The sequence below is a fragment of the Equus quagga genome, chromosome 2, assembly GCF_021613505.1.
Source record: "Equus quagga isolate Etosha38 chromosome 2, UCLA_HA_Equagga_1.0, whole genome shotgun sequence".
Classification (NCBI taxonomy): domain Eukaryota; kingdom Metazoa; phylum Chordata; class Mammalia; order Perissodactyla; family Equidae; genus Equus; species Equus quagga.
The window spans coordinates 58110254-58131215 of NC_060268.1; the positions used below are offsets into that span (position 1 = coordinate 58110254).

Genomic DNA, 20962 nt, shown 5'->3' on the forward strand with positions numbered 1-20962 from the left:
TCTCCCCAAGAAAACCTCAAACCTACTTTCCTCTCTTGGGTTCTTATCTCAATAACCAATACCATTAACCACCTACCCAGTAACCTAAACAGGACACAAAGGAACTGTCAATTTTAGCTCTTTTAACTCTCAAATCTATAAGCTTCTCTCCATCTTCATTCTTGGCACCTTGGCAAAGAAACCATTCTCCCACCAAGATGGAACAGAATCTCTTAACTGATCTCCTTGCTTCCAGGTTTCTCCTCTCAACTCTCTTACCTTTCCATTCCAATTTGTGCAACATCATACCCATAGGGAACTTTCCAAAATGCAAGTCTGATCACGTCATCTTCCAACTCAAAGGCCTTCAGTGGTTTTCCAGTGCTCTTAGAAGAAAGGTAAAATCCTTTAAGAAGCTCAAAGTCCTTCCTGATCTGGCACTTGCTTTACCTCTCCAGCTTCATTTCAATTAAATCCTCCCCCTATGTTACAGTTTAGGTTAATGAACACCAAACTTCATTTCCTCCAACGGGCCCTTAGCCTGGATCCCTCTTTTATCTCTGTTCTTTAGGTTGATTTATGCTCCTTTTTAGCTTTTACCTTAAAATATCTCTTTCTCTGGAAAACTTTTCCTGACTCCTCAACTCTGTGTTACATGCCCCTCTTCTGTACTTTTAGCACCCCACCATAGCACTAATTACGGTACACTGTAATTGCTTATTCACTTGTGTATTACATCTGTAAAGGTAGAAACTGTCTCATTTACCATTTTTTTCATAGGGCCTGGCATAGGAGTTTCTCAAATATTTAATGAACAAAGAAATACATAAATGAATGCATGAGTTCTCAATCTTGGTTTTCAAACAAAGGAGACATTTAACAAAGTTGAAAAGAGCAAATCCAAGAGATCATAATCCCTGCCATCATTCTGAAGAGAAAGAAAAACATAATAATCCCAAGTACCATGACAATTATACCTTGCCTTAATTACACTGAACGTGTTATTATTGTAGAAAAGGCACTGGTCATTAGAAAATTATGACCCAAATTTTTACCCATCCTAGATGGCATAATAGAGCATCAGAAGATAAAGACTAACAACCAAGACACTGGTTTTGTTTAAAATCCAATTCTAAGTTTTTTTATCTGGGAGTTTCTCTGCCATAATCAATATTTAGCTCTTATGTTTTTCTCCAGGCCATGCAAAAACAGCCTATTTAACATAGGCACACAGTTGGTGAGGCAGAAGACTAAGGGTAGAAATCCACATTTTTATTCTCAGCCTTGACAGAAATTTACTTCCCTCCATTTGATTTACCTTCTCCTACAAGAAAAGGGACATATCTGAAACTTACTATCTTTTACCAGAGGGAAAAAAGATTTAAAGAATGATTGGGGAAAAAAAAGGACCAGCCCCGTGGCTGAGTGGTTGAAGTTCCATGCTCCGCTTAGGCGGCCTGGGTTCATGGGTTCAGATCCTGGGCGTGGACCTACGCCATCCATCAGCCATGCTGTGGAGGCATCCCACATACAGAATAGAGGAAGACTGGCACAGATTTCACTCAGGGTGAATCTTGCTCAAGCAAAAAAAAAGAGGAAGACTGGCAACAAATCTAGCTCAGGGAGAATCTTCCTTACCAAAAAGTAAATAAATAAATAAAAAGAAAAAGATATACCAGGGACTTTTGGTTTCCAGTTCTACATATAAGGAGCTTGGAAGTCACCACTCTAACAAGTAAAAAGCTTAAGAGACTGAAAAGTCAACAACTCTTCTTGCCTCCATCAGAGAGGGGAGAACATGGAGCAAACCACTACCCCCAATATTGGAGAGAGACAAGTGAATACAGGAGTCACAACTTACTGGAGCAGAAAATCGGAATACTCAGTGGAACCAGTGCTGGGGCAGGAAAACCTGAACTGTAATTGATGAATATCTGGAGACTCAGTGTGGACAACTGTAAGAGTTAAAGCTTCCAGGGGGACCCAATCATAGGAAGGGCCCCACAATTTTGTGAGATTTACCTCCAGTACCTCGACCAGGTTCTGACAGTAAACACCGAAGAAAAAAATCCTTTTGTGCTTCCAGCAGGGGAAGGAGAAAATGAATCATTTTGAAATATGCCAGAGGACTCTGTTCTCAAGAAGGCATGTCCTCTGGAGAAACTAGTTACCGAGAGCTTAAGCTGCTGGGGTATTTAGCAGAGCCTAACTGACCTGGGAGAAGGAAACTACTCAACTCTAGCCCCCTCTAGCCTTCTACATGGTAGAAGGGAAACACCCAACTCCAAACTACTCCAGCCATCCAGTTCCACATAAGGGGAGAGAAAAAAACCCTGAGAAACACTTGTGAAGCTCACAGTCCAGAGAAATATGCTCACTAAAAGACTTACATCTGATCATAGGACTACGGAATGCTTCCCCTCCCCTCATACCTCACCACGTTATTACTAAAGGCCTATTTATAGCAGTTCCTTTTACCGGGTACATCATGTCTGGCTATCAAGAAAAAATTAGAAGGCATAATAAAAGGCAAAAAACACAATTTGAAGAGACAGAGCAAATATCAGAACCAGACATGGAAAGAATGATAAAATTATCAGATCAGGAATTTAAAATATGTATTATTAATATGCTAAGGGCTCTAATATCCTTAAGTAGGTGAATGGATAAATAAGCTGTGGTACACCCAAACAATGAAATATTATTCAACACTAAAAAGAAATGAGCTATCAAGCCACAAAAAGACACAGAGGAAACTTAGATGCATTTACTAAGTGAAAGAAGCCAATCTGAAAATGCTACATACTGTATGATTCCAACTATATGACATTCTGGAAAAGGCAAAACGACAGAGACAGTAAAAGATTAGTGGTTGCCAGGGGGAGGTGGTGGAGGGATAAACAGATGGATCACAGAGGATTTTTAGGGCAGAGAAACTGCTATGTTATGATACTATAATGGTGGACATGTCATTATACATACATTCAAACCCATAGAGAGTGAACCCTAATGTCAACTATAGGCTTTGGGTGATTATGATGTGTCAATGTAGGTTCATCAGTTCTAACAAATGTACCACTCTGGTGAAGGATGTTGATAATGGGGGAGGCTATGCATGTGTGGAGGCAGGAGGAATGTGGAGGCAGGAGGAATATGGGAAATCTCTGTACTTTCCTCTTAATTTTCATGTGAACCTAAAACTTCTCTAAACACTAAAGTCTTAAAAACAAAACGCACACATTTTTAAATATTATCTCTATATAAAAGAACCTTAAAGATGTATAACAATTACTGGAGGAGTTTACTTAATGTCCAGGTATCAAAAAGGAAAAATATAAGCACCTGTATTTATCCAAAGAGGAGTTCTCAATTCAATCAACTCTTAGTGAGTGCCTCCTACGTGTCTAAAACTAGAATAGTCATCAGGGATATAACAGTAAACTCAACGTATATATCGTTCCTGTGCTCGCTCACAGCGTTAATAGGCTAGAAAAGGGCACCACAAATAATCACATGAATAAAAGAACTACAAATCTGGACCATGCTACAAAGAAAACAAAGGTCTACTAAAATAAAGATTATGGGGAAATCAAAAGGGAGAGCCTTAGAGAGTGATTAAGGCCTTTATTAAAAGCCACATTTAGGGGCCCACCCTGTGGCATAGTGGTTAAGTTTGCTCTGCTTTGGCAGCCCAGGTTTGCAGGTTCGGATCCAAGGTGCGGACCTACACCACTCATCAACCATGCTGTGGAGGCAGCTCACATATAAAGTAGAGGAAGACTGGCACAGATGTTAGCTCAGGGCTAATCTTCCTCAGCAAAAAAAGAAAAGCCACATTTAAACAGTGCCCTCAAGGATGAGTAGGAGCTGACCTTATCAAGAACTAGGAATAGAGCCTCCAGAGAGAAGAACAGCCTGTAAAGAAAGGCTCTTGGTAAAAGATCAGCAAGGCTGGAGATTACAGTGTGCAAGGTAAAGAGACAGCAGGAGTCCATCACTGAGGATTTTATAGGTTGCTGATAGGCAATGAGAAGCCATTTAAGTATTTAAAGCAGGGGAGTAACATTTACACTTAAGAGATTTAGGTTTATAAAAGAGAGTTTACATTTTAAAAATAAGTGACTTGGGGGGCTGTGTGACCTATTCAGTGAAGTTAACCTGGACTTACCTGCCTTGATAAAAGAAAATTATTCCTTGTCATAGACAAGAAAATTGAAGCTCAGAGAGCTTATACTCACTGACTAAATCACACAGGCAAACTCAGTCAGGAATCCAAAGCCTGAGCTCTCTCCCAATCTGCCACACTTACCAAAGGACTCTACACTCACTTACTCACCCATTCAACCCCATTGAGTCAAAAGTGCACTGGCCTCACAACTTCCTCCTGAAACAATAAAAAACAAAAGTGTGTGGTGATTCTTAAATAAGTCCACAAATTTTTGCTAGGAGCCAGCCTAATTCTCTCTCCCTCGAGTGACTTAAAATTTCTTCTGTTTCCCACACTGATGTTCATCATTACTTGAATAATAGATTTATGCCCCTTTTTATGGCAAAATTTTTCCATGGGATCTCATTTGTGTTTTTTCAAAGCAGCTTTATTAAGATATAATTCCCAAATCATATGATTAATCAATTTAAAGCATATCTCTGTTTTAAAAATAATTTTTGAACTCGGAGGTAGCAAACTGGGTCTATCTTTAGCCCACAATTAGCGCAATTGGTTTTTCCTGAGTTTATTTACCTGGTAAACACTTTCAGTTTCTCTAGTTGTTTCATTCATTTTACTGCCTGACAGGGATGGGCAGGGAGCTAGGGCCTAAAGCAAGTGCTATCTAGCTGAGAAAAACTCATATGAGACTGTTTCTCCTGGCTTTGGCCCTCACCTCTAAATCTTGTTTATGTAAATTTGGTGGAGACTTCATTTTTAAAGATTGCCACCTGAGCTAACAACTGTTGCCAATCTTTTTTCTTTTCTTTCTGCTTTTTCTCACCTACTCCCCAGCCCCACAGTACATAGTTGTATATTTTAGTTGTGAGTTGCTCTAGTTGTGGCATGTGGGACGCTGCCCCAGCGTGGCCTGATGAGCAGTGTCATGTCCGCGCCCAGGATCCAAACCAGGGAAACCCTGGGTCCCAGAAGCTGAGCCTGCAAACATAACTACTAGGCCACGGGGCTGGCCCCCAAGGTGGAGACTTCTTAATGTAGAAGTAACCCGATTGTGATATTAAAAGCTTTTATCAGAAAGGAGGGAAAATATGTATTTATACAGATACTTCTACAAATAATATGAATAAATCCTATATACTTCCTTTATGACTTTGCTGTTGTGGCCTCAAGACACAACTGAGTCATGTACCTAACGTTCTTCTTTTTGTGACATTTTAGCAAGAGTTTTCAAACTTTATGTGGTTCTGACAATACTGTGTGGTCCTCTTGGGAAGGATAATTGCAAACGAATTTCTTTCAATCTGGTTCAAAGTATACTGTTCCTGGAAAATATTCCTTGAAATTTGTGGCATTAAATTAGGGTTGTTATCAATTTTCATCACCTGATGAAGTTTTCTTCCTTACTTTTGGGGGGGAGGGGGTAAAGGTTGAAGGCTAATGAGTATAAACCTGTATTTATAATATCTTCTTTCCTGGAGAATTATTTACTTTGAACAAATGTTCAAATTTACTGTGAAGCTGGATAAAATCTGACTTCTTGCTACTTCATAAAATTTGTCACATTTTATTTTCTTGACAAATTATACATACCTTTCAAGTATTACTAAAACGTATCTACTCTGAAAGGATAAAAATCTGACATTCCTGGGAATACTCAAAAGAAATATGCCATCATTTTTTTTTCAAAAATGTTTTGAGTAGCACTTTTAGAATAACTGGCCTCTTGACATGATTACTTTAAGAAAGCATACTTATTTGGATTTTAAATTATTGTAAGTTTGTTTCAAAGTTAGCTTAATTTATCATGCTTATCTCCTTGTATTTAAGTTACAGACATAAAATGTAATACCTTTCTCTTGAATAAATTAAAATCATAGAAGGAAAATACTACTTGTCTAAAGGCTTAAACAAACAAAACAAAACTAAGTGATGACCCAAGCAGACCAGGGCTTTTTATGATTCTCCAAATAACTCTACTGAAACAGGCACACATCAAGAAACAAACTCATTGATGCATAAGTTGCAATGCTGAGAAGGACCAGATATCGAATGTAATGAGTGACGACTACTTCAAAAGTGCATAGTGATAAAGTGAATAGTGGACGTCCCAGCTCTCAGCTCCTGTTGAGTTCTGCCATATAAGAATACAGGCCCAATGTTGCCAGCTCTGATTTGTTAAGAGTTGCTAAGTACTGAAATTTCAATAAATTTTGCCATTTTCTATATGCTGGCAATTAATTTTTTAGAATTTTAAACAATGTCCAAGACACCAGTTTGCAACCTCTGGTCTAAAGTCGTTAAGCTCAAAATAAAGCTTTTAAATTTTTTAGCATAAATAATCTATGTTGCCAAAAACAAGGATGGGAACCCATGAAACACGAGAAAAGTACCCTGTTTAAACTAAAAAGGATCTTGGTTCACTCCAGCATTAAAAACAAGTCAATATGAAAGGTGAGAGTCTGAAGTAATGATGCTTTCTACAGAGAAGTTCAGAATATCATGGTTAGAAATGTTAACTAGATAAATTTAATTCATTTCTGTTTCTTACGCAATTGAAAATTCCCATTTTTCAATTTCAAATCCAAATGAGAACAAATTAATGTATTATTCTAAGCATTCAAAACAAAAGGTTATTCCACATTAGATAATGCAAGCATTTATATGACGAACAGATGCGTTTATAAAGGAAAAAGGCTATGATATACCATAGACAATTACAAGTCCATGGCCTGATGATGAATGCAGCTGCTTTTGATATTGCGCTAGGTTAAGGCCACCACAGACACTGCAAATTTCAATTAAAAGCATCTAGTCAAAGACTTAACATTAATACTGGTAAAGCTTTCCCATTATGAAATGATCATATCATTAAACTTTCCTTGAGCAAGCAAGCCAGCCAATACAGTGGGGAAAGAGGAAGGGCAGTTGGGGTTATAATGATTCTGTACATAAAGCCTGAATTCTATTCCTGTATTTCCCACTAACTTATTGTTAAGCCACACAAGGCACTAACAAATCTCATGAGAGTGCCTGCTAAGCACTGTATTATTTCATTGTATTTTTATTCCTTTTTCTCAACTCAATTACCTAAGTAGTAAATATCTTTCACCTTCTTAAATCCCCATTCTATAACATAATTTTCTCCTCTCGTGGAGCACAAAAGCTTATAACATGGGGGCTGGCCCCGTGGCCGAGTGGTTGGGTCTGGGCGCTCCGCTTCGGCGGCCCAGGGTTTCACCAGTTCGGATCCTGGGTGTGGACATAGTGCCACTCATCAGGCCATGCTGAGGTGGTGTCCCACATACCACAACTAGAAGCTGTCACAACTAAAAATACACAGCTATGTAGCGGGGGGCTTTGGGGAGAAAAAGGAAAAATAAAATCTTTTAAAAAAAAGCTTACAACATGAATATTCCCACACACAGGTTTCTCTTTCTTACTTTTATGCATGAACTAGCCAAAAAGACAGCTGGTTCTTTTTCCCCAAGGTGCCAACAGTTAAGCCTTTTTCATCTCAGGCACATACTACTCTCTCACTTGGTATATGCAAACTAAGTTTAAACTCAGTTACTCTAAAGTTTAAGATACTGCTCTGCTTTAATTGTAGCAATATAAAATGCATTACACTCTTACCTTCCTCTTGCTTTTGTCATGAATGAGTCTTTACTGTTCCACTATATTTATTAGTAACTTGAAGAGCTGCTGTTGAAAATCTGCTACAACATTAAATAAAGTACCACCCTTTTTATTAACTTTTGCCCAATCTCAAAGAATTATTTGTTAATCATTGGCTAAACATATAAACAATTCCACCCTTCTGATTAGAATGTTTAAAGTTACATTTAGTCTCTTCTTTCTTTCAAAGGGTTATTATCTGCTTATTGTCTCATTTTATAGCTTACATAGTAGTGCAAAAGGAATAGATTCCTTCTAGTATTCCTAATACAAAGTCACTCTTTCCCAATAGATTTTACTATTCTCTGCATTCACTTCATAGGACATAATGAAAAACTGGAAATAGTTCACATCTGTCACACTGTAGAATAGCAACAGCTATAACATCTAAAATTTACTGAGCCCTTATGTGCCAGGCACTTTTTAAGTGCTTTAAATACATTAATTCATTAAATCCTTCCAAAACCTTATGAGATGGTAATTTTTTTTTTAAGATTTTATTTTTCCTTTTTCTCCCAAAGCCCCCTGGTACATAGTTGTGTATTTTTAGTTGTGGGTCCTTCCAGTTGTGGCATGTGGGATGCTGCCTCAGCATGGCTCGATGAACAGTCCCATGTCTGTGCCCAGGACTCGAACTGGCGAAACTCTGGGCCACTGAAGCAGAGCGTGCGAACTTAACCACTTGGCCACGGGGCCGGCCCGAGATAGTAATATTTTTACTATTATCCTCATTTCACAGATGAGACCAGGGAAGGTGCCTAAGATCACAAAACTAGGAAGAAGTGGAGCCAGGATACTTGGCAGCCTGACTCAGGAGCCTGTGACTTACACCACTGTGCTTTTATAAACATTACAATGATTATAAAGGAAGAGAAGTATATTGTTGCCCTAAGACAGCATACTCGTCTTTTTGGTTTTTTTTGAGGAAAATTAGCCCTGAGCTAACATCTGCTGCCAATTCTCCTCTTTTTGCTGAGGAAGACTGGCCCTGAGCTAACATCCGTGCCCATCTTCCTCTACTTTATATGTGGGACGCCTGCCACAGCATGGCTGGCCAGGCGGTGCCATGTCTGCACCCAGGATCTGAACCAGCGAACCCCGGGCTGCCGAGAAGCAGAATGTGTGCATCTAACTGCTGTGCCACTGGGCCGGCCCCGACAGCATACTCTTGTAACCTGAGATTACAAACGAACCCTATCCAGTTGCCTCAAAGCTTCTTAAGACTCATCGCTGACTGTGCAACAAATACAAAGATTATCACAAGAGAATTTATCCTTTTAGGAAGTAGGAATATATTTTCATGTATATATATACATTCAAGTTTTGTCAAGAAGATACTGCTGAATTACCATGTGAGGTAAAATTTATTATTATGCAGTCCAACGCTCTCTAATGTGTCAGGCAGGGTAACTTTTGAACACAAAGAAGTATCTGAACCATGAGAACTTGATTAATACAAAATTTAATACAGAACTCTTTTGCTCCTTTCAATTTTTGTGATATCTCAAACAGTGGGCACTGTTTTTCCTGTAATCATTCTCCACAGCTAAGTTGTAATAAAACAAAACAAAAGTTATTTATTTTAAGGAGAATGGAGCAACACGAATTCAAAAGGTCTTTGACGGTATTTTACATTTACTAGGATACGGCTATAGCTATACACTCAGAAGCAGCACAGCAGGCTTTTATTTGAATTCTACAAGTGTATACGATCAGCTTTAAGCTTCATCCTTCATTATTTTCAGTAAAGATAACTGAATTCCATCAACTGGAGGAGGTCAAAGTGGGGAGTTCAAGCCTAAAAGACAATTCATATATCCTGAAAGCTGTTAGTACTTCATCATTCTGGTAATATTTAAAGCTCCCTAAGTATAACTTTTTAACTACCAGAACTTTAGGGCTTAATTCACAGCTCTAAATTGGGTTTTTTTTTTTTTTTTAAAGATTTTATTATTTCCTTTTTCTCCCCAAAGCCCCCCGGTACATAGTTGTATATTCTTCGTTGTGGGTTCTTCTAGTTGTGGCATGTGGGACGCTGCCTCAGCGTGGTCTGATGAGCAGTGCCATGTCCGCGCCCAGGATTTGAACCAACGAAACACTGGGCTGCCTGCAGCGGAGCGCGCGAACTTAACCACTCGGCCACGGGGCCAGCCCCTAAATTGGGTTTTTACAGTAGTAAGAGCATCTTCTTTTTTTTTTTTTTTAAAGATTGGCACCTGAGCTAACATCTGTTGCCAATCTTTTTTCTTCTTCTACTCCCCAAAGCCCCCCAGTATACAGCTGCATCCCAGTACACAGTTGTATATTCTAGTTGTAGGTCCTTCCAGTTGTGCTATTTGGGACACCTCCTCAGCATGGCCTGATGAGCGGTGCCATGTCCATGCCTAGGATCCCAACCCGTGAAACCCTGGACCGCCAAAGTGGAGCATGAAAACTTAACTACTCGGCCACGGGGCCAGCCCCAAGAGCATCTTGTGAGTGCCTACCACACACAGGTACTATATAAGACGCTTCACCTGGGATATCTTATTTAACAACTATCCTATGAGATAGGTATTATTCTCACTTTACCTAGGAGAGAAATAAAGCTTAGAGATGTTAAGTAATTTGCCTAACACTACCACAGCTAAGAAGAGGCAGACAGAAAACTCAAACTCAGATATGCCTGATTCCAAAGCTCTTAGCCACGTCATGTCCTGTCTCATCATATCACATCAGACCTCACCTCATTCAACATGAATGAAAACATCTGCACCTGGGTTTTCAGTTAGTTTTACTGTGTTTTAAGGTATAGATTGAAAAAGAAAATATTTTTACTGTCAAAGAAAGATTCTTTCATTTTTAAAAGTTACGTAAACATTATCAACTTATAAATATACTGACGTATACATATTAAAGCCAGTTCTTCTGATAAACACAACTTATACTAATTTACCAAACTTCTAAATTTTAGTATTAGAACTATTATAGGACTAGGAAATTCATCTTTATTTTCAGATTATATACTTAGCTTTAAACATTAGCTAAAATTACTTGGGAAGAAGGGAATAAAGAAATCCTAGTACGTACATCTCAGGAGTAAAACAGAAGAGTACCATTTTCTAAAGAGCAACTCATTCAAGGACTGGAAAGAGGAGCCTTTAATTTAAAACTAAGGCAATGTACCAAAAAAGCTTGAACTACTTAAATCTTTTATCTACTTTAATAGATGACAGTATTACACTTATCTTCACCAAAAAGCTCACTCATAGAATTATCTGGTTTTCTCTCTAACTTAAGGTAACCCTAGAGATCACAATATTATTTCTATCTTTGGTTTCCCTAATGATATTTCCAAAAGAGTTAATACAAGGATTGAGAATACCGGCTATTTTACAAGAATTGCTCTGTTAAGACAATCTACAAAAGAAAGCAACATTTGTTTCAAATACTTCTACCTATTATTTCAGAATACATCCTGTGTGAGAAGGGTAAACAAACACAGGCTAATAGGAAAAACATGTTTCAGTACCTGGTAAAAGGGTTTGCTTTTTCTACTGCACTAAAACATTCTTCAAGCCAACTTATGCTAAAAATCAAAAACATAATAGCTTTCACTGACCAGATGGCTTTTCTCCTCCCCTCAAGGAAAATAAATAATAAAACTGTCACAATGAAGCCAGTATTGAAGAGCCACAAACACCTCTCATTGGCATAAAGTCACAAGGATCCTGAATCCTCATTTTTCCTAGAATTATTATTTTTTAAAATTTATAAATAGAAGCTTTGATAACTGCAGGTTGGTAATACAGGAATAGTCAGCATAACAGGCTACAGAACACCCACAGGCCGCCTTGGTGACTGACAGTCCCAAATCATTATCCGATTGAGCTCTCTCCATTGACTGCCTCATTGCTAGCCACCTTTCAAAGAACTAGCAGGTTTCCTCCCAAGAGATTTACTTCGTGATTGAAGATTTGAATTTTTAAGCTTTAAAGTAACTTTTCACCTAATTATTACTTTAAAAATAACGCCTTATCACAAGCTTAATAGTAAAAAGTCTCTCCAATATTGACGGGCAAAATAGAATTTCAACCTTTTCTGTTGATCAAGGGCATATTAGATTGTCACACAAACTACATTCTGATTTCAGTTCCTCGAGTATAGAGAGTCAACTTACTCTTGGTATTTCCTGTCTTATTTACTTCATTTCAAAAAATTTAAGGATATGGACAAAAGAAAACCTACTTAAAACCTGCCTGTAAGTTCAATGTAGAAGCAAATCTTGTTTATCACTGTACTCCCAGTGCCAACATTGGGCCTAACACATAGTAGTTGCTCAAGAAATTGATGACGCCTGAATGAATAACATTAACCTAGTTTATACCATCCATCCATCACTATACTAATTGATTGTGGCTTTGTTTTTCTTTTTGAGGAAGATTAGCCCTGAGCTAACATCTGCTGCCAATCCTCCTGTTTGCTGAGGAAGACTGGCCCTGAGCTAACATTCGTGCCCATCTTCCTCTACTTTATATGTGGGATGCCCACCACAGCATGGCTTGCCAAGTGGTGCCAAGTCCACACCTGGGATCCGAACCAGCAAACCCCAGGCCGCTGAAGCGGAATGTGCGAACTTAACCACTGGGTATAATTGTTATAGAGATAACAAACTAGAAAATATATATGCTACATGTATATACATTCTGTTTATCCATTCATCTGTCAACAGATGCTTGGCTTGCTTCCACCTTTTGGCTGTACTATGAACAATGCTGCTATGAACATTAATGTACAAATATCTCTTCAAGACTGTGATTTCAATTCTTTTGGATATATACCTAGGAATGGAATTGCTGGGTTATATGGTAGTTCCATATTTAACCTTTTGAGAAACCATCAAACTGTTTTCCACAGTGGCTATACTATTTTATATTTTCACCAGCAGTGCAGAAGAAGGTTTCCAATTTCTCCACATCTTTACCAACACTTGTTTTTTTCATAATAACCACACTAATGGGTATGAAGTGGTATTTTATTGTGGTTTTGATTTGTGTTTCCCTAATGGCTAATAACATTGAGCATCTTTTCATGCGTTTATTTGTATATCTTCTTTGGAGAAATGTCTTTCAAGTTCTTTGCCCATTTTTGAATTGTTTTTTTTGTTGTTGAGTTATATATATATTCTACATATTAATCCCTTAGATATGACTCGCAAAATTTTACCCCATTTGTAGATTGTCTTTTCACTTTCTTGATAGTGTCCATTGATGTACAAAGTTCTTAATTTTGATGAAGCCCAATTTATCTATTTTCTCTTTGGTTGCCTGTGGTATTAGTGTCATAGCTATAAAACTATACATATTGCCAAATATATATATATATATATATATATTTGCTATATATATTACCAAATCCAATGCATGAATATTTTTCCTAATGTTTTCTTCTAAGAGTTTTATAGTTTTAGCTGTCAAGCTTAGGTCTTTGATCCATTTTGAGTTAACTTTTGTATATGGTGTAAACTAAGAGTCCAACATCATTCTTTTGTATGTGGATATCCAGTTTTCCCACCATCATTTGTTGAAAAGATGGTCCTTTCCTCCACTGAATGGTCTCAGCACCTTTGCTGAAAATGAACTAACCACATAACATTGTTTACAATGTACAGCTTTTAAAGTGGAAAAAAGAAATGGGATAATACTACACAAATTTAAAGTTCTGGTGTTTGCTTTTTTTCTGTAACTTACTACATCTTGGACTTGTTCCTGTCAGTATGGTTCATTTTTTTAAACAGTTATACAGTATATACAGATATTTCTAAGAAATTCCCTATAACATGGAATACAATTCCATAGTTTACTGAAAACCAGAACCTGGAATTAAATTTGAAGTGTGAATCTGTAAATTGCTTAACAGGCTAACTAACCTTCATCTTCACTTCGCACTTGCAATGCTATTAAAATCAGACCTGTTAATTAAGATGAAGCCTCCCATGTCTATAACTTGCAGTTGAATAAAAGCTAAAAGACTGAAATATCAATAGCAGATGATCAATTTGTGTCAGAAAAATTCTGACAGTTTCCTAGTTTTGAAGAACAGGATAGAATAGGACAAAATTTCACTCAGTGAGACTTTTGGCTCTACTCACCTGTTTTGAGAGGATACTTTGATCAAATTCAATCTTCACTAATTCATCAAACATCACTATGCGAAATAAATATGGACCAATCTCAAAGCTAGTTACTAGGTCCCTATACTTTTTGAGTATTTTCTTTGAACTCCTGCTGTTCAGCAGAATCATTAGTAAAACATAAACTACACAAAACCAGGATCTATACCTCCCTTAATATCCTGACTTAATAAGATGAGGATGAGCAGGACACTGTTATTTTTTAAATATGCAGCTAGGATTGAGAACCATTACTCTAATACAATATTTGTTATCAATATTTCTCTAAATGTGGCAAAAAAAACCTCCATGCATTTGCTATTCTTTATAAAAACAAGTATTTCTGGCCTCCAACTCCTGACCCACTTAATTGGAATCTTGGTGCAAGACCCAAACATCCGCAGTTTAACAAGCTCTCCAAATGGTTCTTTTGCACTGGAGCTGAAAAATCACTGCTATAGGAAAGTACTGAAAATTTTACTTAATGCATATACATACCCATAAATGTATGTAAAAGTTTTTGTAATGCGTCAACTTAGCTAGGATAAACAAGATTTCCCAGAATTCCTTTCCCTGTTTGTTTCTGGTTAGGGTGGGACACAAAAGACATTTTCATGCAACACCTGGAAGGTGGAAGTGAAGCAGCAGACATTTTGGTTTTCATGGTCAGAAGGTCAGGACAGGTGCTTTTATAGCTCACACGCTGTCACTCATCTGCTAGCTCACTTTGTTGGTGTGTGGAAGTAGCCCAGGCCTGTAATGATTCCATCTTCCCTTGTACCCAGCTTTAGCGTCTCCTTCTCTTGGGCCAAGTGCATGTTTAGCTCCTTGAGTAAGAATGCCCAGCTTCTCCTGCAGGATACCTACACCAACAAGCTTAAAGGGAATGGCAACTGATAAGCATTTTAGTCTGTCTTTGTCAGTTCTAGCTTGTGCTCATGGCTTCCAATTTCCCATGTTTTTTTACCAACTACCTGCCTGTGAACTTCAAGCTCTAGCAACAGACTCAGACTTACAGACTGCTTAACCAGCTCCCACAAATGCATAGTCAAATACCTCACTAATACATACATATATCCTAGTGATACTGCTTTCAGATTCAACTCTTCATACAATGAACTAAGGAAAAAATACTGGCCTAACTCTTATTTTATTCTTATTAAATCCATTGCAGCAGTCCACTTCTCATTTCACCTTTATTCTTGTACTCCTATGTTCCAGCCACTGACACAAAACGGCAGGAAGACAAAAAGAACCTTTCCAAACTCAGGTAACCTTCCCAAAATGTATTTTAACCATATATTTCTGAATATATAATGTAGAATTTTCTATTTTTTGCTGTGGAAGATTTTCCCTGAGCTAACATCTGTTGCCAATCTTCCTTTTTTTTTTTCTTTGAGGAAGACTGGCCCTGAGCTAACATCCATTGCCAGTGTTCCTCTATTTTGTATGTGGGTTGAGCCACAGCATGGGTGCTGACGAGTGGTGCAGGTCCCTGACTGGGAACAGAATCCAGGTTGATGAAGCAGAGTGCACCAAACTTAACCATTAGGCTGCTGGGCCGGCCCCTACAATGTAGATTTTTTTTCCCCCAACACTGTGCTACACAAAGTCTTTGGATAGATTTCCATAATCGTTTCTTCCTACACAACCCAATCAAAGAAATACAGATGGCAAGAGCCCATTTATTCATTAACAAGTATTTATTGACTGCTATGCACCAAGTATTAAAATAGACTCTAGGGATACAAAAACAAAACATAGTTTTTAATGGTTTAAAAGAATATGATTAAGGCTCTTATAGATGTGCAAGAGGCATTTGGGAGTATACAGAAGCAAAGACAAGAGACATCTAACAATTTGGTGGTTAAAAATACTTCCAAGAAGAGGGAGATTTAAACTTGGGAGTTCTGAAAAAAGCATAACGGAGAGAAAAGGAGTTGCAGGGAAAAGACTATATAGCAGGTGCAAAGGGATAGAGTCAAGGCAATGTACTCTCTGATACAGTGGTTCTCAAAGTATGGTCCCTAGGTCAGCAGCAGCATCACCAGGTGGGAATTTGCTAAAATGGAAATTTGGGGGCCCTGCCCCAGATCCACTGAATCAGAAACTCTGGAGGTAGGGCCCAGCAGTCTGTGTTTTAACAAACCCTCCAGATGAATCTGACACATGCTAAAGTTTTAGAACTACTGATCTATTCTGATTAAGGAACTGTAATTATGTTATTAAGGTTAAAGTAAAGGAAGCATGAGGAGGCAGTAGTGCCTACTGACAACTGTCAGAGGTCAAACTACACAAGGTTTTGTATGCTAACATTAGGTCCTGAAAGACACTGACAGTTCCCAACTTCTGAGGCTCTTTTCCTCTCAATTATCATGGCCCTCAACAACTAGAAAATACACATTCTTTTCAAGGTCTCACAGAATATTTATGAAACTTGACTATGTGCTATGCCCAAGAACCACCAAGCTTCATCCACAAATTTTGATGTTATATTTTCATTATCACTGAGCTTTAAGCTATTGGGGTTTTAAAATTATTTATTTCTTTTTATAATCTTTATTTTTATTTTATTTTTTTATTTTTCCTTCTTCTCCCCAAAGCCCTCAAGTACATAGTTGTGGATTCTAGTTGTAGATCCTTCTGGCTGTGCCATGTGGTACACCACCTCAGCATGGCCTGATGAGCAATGCCATGTCTGCGCCCAGGAGCCAAACCGGTGAAACCTGGGCCGCCAAAGTGGAGTGTGCGAACTTAACGACTTAGCCACGGGGCCAGCCCGAGAGCTTTAAGTTATTATTAAACCTCCACCATAATTTCTTCTGCAACCTCAGAGTTATTTAGAAGTGTTTTTTTTTAATTTTCAAACATTTTAAGTTACCTTTTTAAAAACAGAGTCCCACTTCAGCTTGCAGTGTTATCAGAGAAGGTAGTCTGTATGACACACGTTCTTGAAATATACGGAGATTTTCAGGGGCACTTTTTTTTTTTATTAATGTTATGATAGATTACAACCTTGTGAGATTTCAGTTGTACATTATTGTTAGTCATGTTGTGGGTACACCTCTTCCTCCTTTGTGCCCTCCCCCCATCCCCCCTTTTCCCTGGTAACCACCGATCAGATCTCCTTGTCAATATGTTAACTTCCACCTATGACTGGAGTCATATAGAGTTCGTCTTTCTCTGACTGGCTTATTTCGCTTAACATAATACCCTCGAGGTCCATCCACGTTGCTGCGAATGGGCCAATTTTGTCTTTTTTTATGGCTGAGTAGTATTCCACTGTGTATATATAACATATCTTCTTTATCCAATCATCAGTTTCTGGGCATGTAGGTTGGTTCCACGTCTTGGCTATTGTAAATAATGCTGCGATGAACATAGGGGTGCAACGGACTCTTGGGATTTCTGATTTCAGGTTCTTAGGATAGATACCCAGTAATGGGATGGCTGGGTCATAGGGTATTTCTATTTTTAACTTTTTGAGAAATCTCCATACTGTTTTCCATAGTGGCTGTTCCAGTTTGCATTCCCACCAACAGTGTATGAGGGTTCCTTTTTCTCCACAACCTCTCCAACATTTGTCGCTCTTGGTTTTGGATGTTTTTGCCAATCTAACGGGCATAAGGTGATATCTTAGTGTAGTTTTGATTTGCATTTCCCTGATGATTAGCCATGATGAACATCTTTTCATGTGTCTATTGGCCATATTTATATCTTCTTTTGAGAAATGTCTGTTCATGTCCTCTGCCCATTTTTTGATCGGGTTGTTTGTTTTTTTGTTGTTAATTCAGGGGCACTTTTTAAGGTTGAGTAATTATTTGTTTCATTACCAGAAATTGTGGATTCCACAAAGTACTAATATATGCATAAAGTAGCAACTCTATGGTACTGATTCTTTAAAATTTGAATACAAAGTTCTTTATTTATCCAGTTACTCAAGCTTGTTCATTGTGTTAAGTCTTCTGTCTCCTTACTAAATTTTTTGTTTTTGTGTTACAACTGTTAATATGGTGAATTTGTATTTCTCCTTGTAGTTGTTATTTTTGGTCTATGCATGTTGAACTTGTGTTATTTGGTACAAATAACATTACAATTCCAGTATCTTCCTGCTAAGAAGAACCTTTTATTATTATATGATGTAGCAGAGACTACTGGTGGCCTCCCCCAATGTCGAGTTTTTCCTCTTTCCTAAGAAAAATCCAATTTTATTCTGGGCAGCAACGTGCTCCCCTAAAACAAATTTCATCACAGCCAGCAGTGAAAGACCAATGAAGCTGCTAGGTGGAACTTCCACGAATCACTTTGAGAGATGGCCTAATAGCTTGCATGAATTCCAGACCCATCCCCTATCCCTCCCTCCTACATGCAATCTGTGCGAGTTGGTGCTCTAAGCAGCCACCATCTTGGACCATAAGGTGGGCAACAAGCTAAAAGACGGTGGTACAGAAACCACTCAGAAAAGCATCCTGAGACCCTGATCATAAAATGAAACCTCCACAATGAGCCTTAGAATGCTAATCTCTATGTGGGAGAAAAACAAATGTCTGTCTTCTGTAAACCAGTGTTATTTCCATCTCTACCTAGCAGCAGAAAAGCAATTCTCATCTGAAACATTGATAGTATTTCTAGTAGTGCTCCTTGCCCTGAAGTCTATTTTATTTTACCCATTATTATTTTTTTTTTTTTTGAGGAAGATCGGCCCTGAGCCAACATCTGCCACCAATCGTCCGTCCTCTCTTTCTGCTGAGGAAGACTGGCCCTGAGCTAACATCCATGCCCATGTTCCTCTAGTTTATATGTGGGATGCCTGCCACAGCATGGCTTCACAAGTGGTGCGTAGGTCCGCACCTGAGATCTGACCCAGCAAACCCCAGGCCACTGATGCAGGACGTGCAAACTTAACCACTGTGCCAACGGGCTGGCCCCTGAAATCTATTTTATTATTTTAATTACATCAATTTCTTTTGGTTAATATTTTCCCACATATAACACTTTCTACCCTTTTACCTTTGACTTGCTTCTAATATTTTAATCTCTTAAAAATCACATAGTTGTCTTCTGTTTTTACATACAGTCTGACAATCTTTGTCTTTTAACTAGAGCATTTAATTTAAATTCATTATGACTACTGATTTATTTGACCTTATTTCTACCATATCTTTGTCCTACACTTGTTTCTTTCTCCTTTTATTCCACATTATTTGAGGTTCCCCAGTCCCATTCCATGAGCCTTCTAGTTCAACTTTTATTCTTTCAAGAGCTACTCTAGAAATTTTTAAATGCACGTTTAAAGTTAACTATGTCTTACCCTTCTCTCATCTGTCTACATGTGATTTTTTGATTAGATGTTGTACTAGTTTTCTATTGCTGCTGCAATAAATTACGACAAACTTGGTGGCCTAAAAACCACACGAATCTGTTATCTTACAGTTCTGGAGGTCAGATGTCCAAATTCGGTTTCACTGGGCTAAACCTGAGGTGTTGAAAGGGCTGCATTCCTTGTGGACACTAACGGAGAATTCACAGTCCTTTTCAGCCTCTAGAAACCACCTGTATTCCTCAGCTCCTGGTTCCTCTTTCCCTTTTCAAAGCCAAGAATGTAACCAGCTTCAAATCTCTCTCTGGCTCTCCTGCCTACTGTTTTCCCGCCTACTGATAAGGATCCTTGTGATTACATTGGACTTCCTGATAATCTAGGATAATCTCCCCATCTCAAGATCCTTAATTTAATCACATATATGAAGTCCCTTTTGCCATTTAAGGAATATATTCATGGGTTCTGGGGATTAGGATGTGGACATCCCTGGAGAGCCATTAATCTGTTTACCACAGATGTACAGCAGAACTTTTCAGACTTTCTTCCATGTCTTAACCTTATATTGATATTTTCTCTCTTTTGCTTGCCTGTACAGCATTCCTAATTATTTCTTGAGATCTATCTTCCACTTTACTAATTCTCTTTTCAATCTAATATGTTGTTAAATCTGCCCTTGAATTATTTTAATTATTCCATTTTTTTTTAAAGATTTTTATTTTTCCTTTTTCTCCCCAAAGCCTCCTGGTACATAGTTGTATATTTTTACTTGTGGGTCCTTCCAGTTGTGGCATGCGGGATGCTGCCTCAGCATGGCCTGACGAGCAGTGCCACATCCACGCCCAGGATCCGAATCGGCAAAACCCTGGGCTGCCGAAGCTGAGCACGTGAACTCAACCACACAGCCATGGGGCCGGCCCTAATTATTCTATTTTTTTGCTTCTAGATCCTGTCTAATTATTTTGGACAATCTCCTGTTCCTGAGTCATACTCTCAATTCTCCCATTTGTATCTTTAGATATAGTAAGCACATTTATTTTTATATTCAATATCCAGTAATAACGTACCTGATGTCTTTGTGGGTCTGATTTTGGTATTTTTTTTTTTGCTCATGGTGACCTATTTCCTCAGGTGCTTTGTGGCTTTTTACTGGGAGCTCATGCTCTCTGGAATACTATCTTTGGTAATTCTTTGAGGGCTTTGAGAGGATATTCCTCCCCAAAAACTTTGGATTCACTTGTGTCTTTGGGCATAATATCAGGCTATAATCACTCAAAATGAGTCTCAGCTTAGAGATTTTTTTTTGACATTACACAGATAGTGGGGTCCCAAACCTCTATGAGGGCATGTTTCTAATTATAAATATTCAAGGAAAACTTCTTTCTCCTTCTATTCATAGCCAGGTTGAGAAGAATAAATTTTCTGTCTCCTTGCTAGGGTGATGCTTTCTGCTTCCTCTTTTCCCAGTGGGTATACAGTCTTTTGTAGGTTCTGACTTTAGGAAGGTGGATCTCTGGCCTGACTCCATATAATGCATGGCTTCTAGTCTTTGTCTCCTGAGTCCCATGTGTACCTTTTAAAAACTGAAAATACAAGTCATCTAGAACCAGTAGATGCCCTTAGGGCAGTAGTCATTAGATGCTGGAAAACCTCTCTGAATTTGGGCTCTCTC

At 38.3% G+C, this 20962-nt stretch overlaps 1 protein-coding gene across 8 annotated transcripts in view; it reads right to left on the reverse strand.

Moving 5' to 3' along the window:
• Positions 1–20962, reverse strand: part of CSNK1G1 (casein kinase 1 gamma 1) — a 186633-nt gene that overhangs the window by 129775 nt on the left and 35896 nt on the right. For 2 of the 8 annotated variants that reach the window (XM_046653436.1, XM_046653437.1), the window contains exon 2: positions 4316–4363. The exons of the other annotated variants lie outside the window; for them this stretch is intronic. The gene's annotated coding sequence lies outside the window, so the exon portion shown is untranslated. The remainder of the gene's footprint in view (positions 1–4315; positions 4364–20962) is intronic. 8 annotated transcript variants of the gene reach the window in all.